Source organism: Arachis ipaensis, chromosome B03 (genome assembly GCF_000816755.2).
Source record: "Arachis ipaensis cultivar K30076 chromosome B03, Araip1.1, whole genome shotgun sequence".
Lineage (NCBI taxonomy): Eukaryota > Viridiplantae > Streptophyta > Magnoliopsida > Fabales > Fabaceae > Arachis > Arachis ipaensis.
In genome coordinates, this window is record NC_029787.2 from 18,512,440 (window position 1) to 18,516,589 (window position 4,150).

General features: G+C 35.8%; 1 long non-coding RNA gene across 1 annotated transcript; it reads left to right on the forward strand.

The window, feature by feature from the left end:
• LOC110270008 lies at window positions 2,523-3,742 on the forward strand. The gene is made up of 2 exons (XR_002358961.1): window positions 2,523-2,845; window positions 3,431-3,742. It is a non-coding gene; the product is annotated as an uncharacterized LOC110270008 (long non-coding RNA).

A 4,150-nucleotide genomic window follows, 5' to 3' on the forward strand; every position in this document is an offset into this window, starting at 1 on the left:
CAAGAATACTCAGACAAAGTACCCTATTCTGCAAGAAAGTTTAAAAGTTTGGAGTCATGGTATTCCATAGCATTATCGCGTCAAAAAACTTTAATGACCTTGGAAAACTGAGTTTTAATCATGGTGGCGAAAGTAATATAAATCTGAAGTAGCACATGGTGATTAGTCATCAAATAAATCCAAGTAAAGCAGAAATAATCATCAACAAAAATGACAAAATACCGAGCCCCTCCCATAGAAGTGGTCGGAACGAGGCCCCAAACATCAGAGTGGATAAGATCAAAAGGGAAGCAAGCAAGAGATAAATTATTGAGAAAAGATAAAGCAAGTTGTTTGGCAGTTTGGCAAGAAATGCAATTAAAAGACTTATTATTAACCTAACCTGAAACCCCCTGAGATACAAGAGGATGCAATTTTTCTAAGCAGCTGTGGGAAAGACGGTGATGCCACAAGTGAAGGGTAGATGGAGAAGAAGCAGCACAGAGATTTGTCTCAAGAGGAACATGAAGATTCTCAAGTTTAAACAACCTTCTGACATTACGTTCAGTCCTGATGATTTATCCCGTCCGGCCATCCTGCACATGACAACCAGAAATGGAGAAATTAACATCAAAACCGAGATCAACAAGTTGACCAACAGAAAGAAGATTAAAGTTTAATTTGGGAATATAATAAGTATCAGGGAGAGTAAGAGTTGACTGAGAAATAGAACCCTTGTGTCTCGCATGCAAGAGGAAACCATCAACAATATTGACAGAAGGTGCATTTATAGTGGTAGACAAAGACGAGAAAAGATGACGCAAAAGAGACATGTGATTAAAGCAACCAGAATCAAAATACCATTTAGAATTATTTGGAGTAGTCGAAAAGGCAGCAGGAGTATTACCAGAAAGGGAAAGAAGATGCTGAAGAAGAGACGCAATATCAGATAGAGAGATAGGAACCGGGTTGAGAGGAGCAAAGGTGGTAGATTTAGTAGTAGCAAAAACAGTAGAAGCAGGCACAATCTTGGAGAAGTTGGGACGAGAATGATACTTGAGTTGATCAGGACATGGTAGACGAGTAGAACAAGCAGTAATCAAATGTCCCGAGAGCTTGTAATAATGGAAGAACAGCTGTGAATAATGGTAGTTAATGAGACCTTTCTGGTGGCATGTGCGACATTCAACAGAAGGACTGTCTGAGAAGAGGTACCCAGAATGGTTACAGTTTCGACAGAATTCATCCTTTCTGTCTGTGGTAGCAAAAGCATTTGACTTTTCCATAATAGTAGATATAGAGATCAAAGAGAGGAGAGAAAATTACAATTTCAGAGTAGAAAATGAGAAAATAGAGGGTAGAATCGAAAAGAGTTCACCAAAAAAATCTTAGAGAGGATCCCACTATCTGCCACATCAGCAGATGGATGCCACGTGGTAACGCCTGAATGGAGGAAAGAACCACGTCAGCGTTGACACAGACACGTGGATCAACCAACGGGCCGGATCAGGTCCAGGTGCGGGTCTGGTGGGTCGGAGCAGATGCGGTCGCGGGTTGGGTGTGGACAAGCATAGGCGTGACACATGGGAGCGTCTAGGCCGTTGATCAAGGGCCCAATCCGGCGGCGTGGAATGAATCTGGAAAGGAGAAGAAACTGGTGACGGCAGGGACTTTCGGCGGCGTGTGAGGAGGTTTTTGGCGACGTTTCGGGACTCGTAGAACTCATGATGACGAGACGAAGACGATGGTAAGGACGGTGACGAACCAAAGCGTCGAGAAATAAACAAAAATCAAAGACAAAAAATACTGTCAGAAGAGAAAAACAAAAGGGATATGGACAAATTTGTAAAGAAAAAAAAAACATATGCTCTTAATACCATGTTAGAAACAAGAGACTAAACTGGAGAAAGAATTGTGTATTATTCAAAATTGTGTATAAAAGTATAATATACAAGAAATATATATACGTGCTAAAAAGAATTATTATTGAGTTGTATTCTGAGGTACAATATACAAGAGGTATTTATAGGTGCTAAATGAATCATAGTAATAAAGACATAAAATCCTACAATTAATATACAAATATACTATATAAATATAAATAATACTAATTGATCTAAATTGATTCTAATTATTCTCTAACAATAAATATAAAGTTTTGTTTATTGTAAACGTAAGATTTTTAAATTTACAATAATATTAAACACTCCATATCTATCTGTTGTAAAATATTTATCTAAAAAAAATTATCATATTTAGAAGTAATAAGTTATCCTTTATACTGTAGACAATTATAAAAGCAGATAAAATTGTTTATTGCTTAAAATTTTAATTAGAAATATGGGTTATTAATTGACTAATGTTGATAATTGAGAGGCATGTCTCCTTTTGGCTCTTGGAGTAATGGTGATGCTGCAGCTTCACCAACTCTGGGCACGAATTGGGCACCCCGGTAAATTGCGTTCAGAATAATCCTTTCTTTCTCATTTTATTCCTTTTGTACTTAGCTTCCAAAAATATCTTGAAAGTCTTACTCCTGATCTTTTTCCTTCCCTTATTTTGGGTTCAATGAGAACATTTTATTATGAACTGTAGGTACTTGCTGTGAAGAAACTTGAAAAGAGAGTTTGTGATCACCAGGAGGAGGAGGATTTTCTTGAATTAGTGAATGGCATTGATAGAACACGACATGTAACAATCGTCAAGTTTATTGGGTACTGTTCAGAGCGTGGTCAAAGGCTTCTGATATACGAGTATTGCAGTAATGGATCACTCAATGAGGCACTCCATCAGAGGATGAATTTAAAACAAGACTCACATGGAATGCTTGCATCCGGATAGCACTTGGGGCGGCTAGGGCCCTAGAGTAAGTCAAGTTACCATTATGTTTTTAAGAGAAAAAATTGCTCAAGCTTGTTGATTTGTAGCTTTGGCTTATAACAGGTTCAGATCTTTTATTTTCACAAGTCTGGTTTATCCTGCCTAAAATATTAGTTTTCCTTGGAGAATTCATTCAATTGCTGATATTAATTTGCTCAAGTCATGGTAGTTGATGTTGAAGCTTTATTTCAACTTTGCTAATACTTCCAAAGTTAAATTGTTAAATGCTAAATTAAAATTTCATGGCTAGTAATACTTGCCACATTATGCTTTATTTTTTGTGTGAAAGATTTTAATAGTTAAATAGTTTTTGCAAACCAATTCAACCCTAAAGGTTAAGCTGTTGGTTGCTGGCCCAAGAATGATGGCTTTTTTCTAACAACAATGAATTTCTGATCAAATCTCTTTAGAGAGTTCTAGGATCTTTCTGAAAACCAAATGAAGCATATGCAAAAAGATAATTGGAAGCTGAAGCATGGGAAAGTCTTTCCTTGATTTAACATATTTGAAAGACACAAATCTTTGATGATCTGAATGAGAAATCTAATGTTTCTTCTTGTCTTCTGACAAGGTATTTGCATGAGCAAGAGCAATGTCAGCCGGCTGTGATTCACAGAAATTTCAAGTCTGCTAACATTCTTGTTGACAATGACCTATAAAAAGCATGTAGATCAATCAGTTCTAAAGATAAAAATTTTTGAAAAAGAAGAGGGGCAAATTATGATAAAGAGGCAAATACACTTTCTGTTGAGGAGGATGTAGACATACAGTTGTCTAAAGTCACAATATAATTGAAACATCGAAAGATGTTGAGGTACTTGAAATTTGTCAAAATGATAAGATCTTAATAAATTTTAATAAATTTTGTCTTTATAGGAGAAAATAGAACCAAAGAGAAATGATTGCCGACGATATATTTGCATATAATGTAGTGCTAAATATTATACATGAAAATGAGGATCTTGAACCAAAAACCATCTAAGAATGTCGACGAATGGATAATTGGTAAAAGTGAAAAGAAGCCATAAATTACCTTGCAAAACGTGAAGTTTTTTGTTCTATAGTACGAATACTAGAAGGTGTAAAACTTGTTTGATACACATGGGTAGTTGTGAGAAAACAAAATGAGAATAATGAAATTGTATGCTACAAAACTCAACTTGTAGCACAAGATTTTTCAGAAAGATCTGGTATAGACTATAAAGAGACCTATTCTTTCGTAGTTGATACAATTACCTTGAGATATTTGATTAGCTTATCTGTATATCATAAATTAAATATGCATCTAATG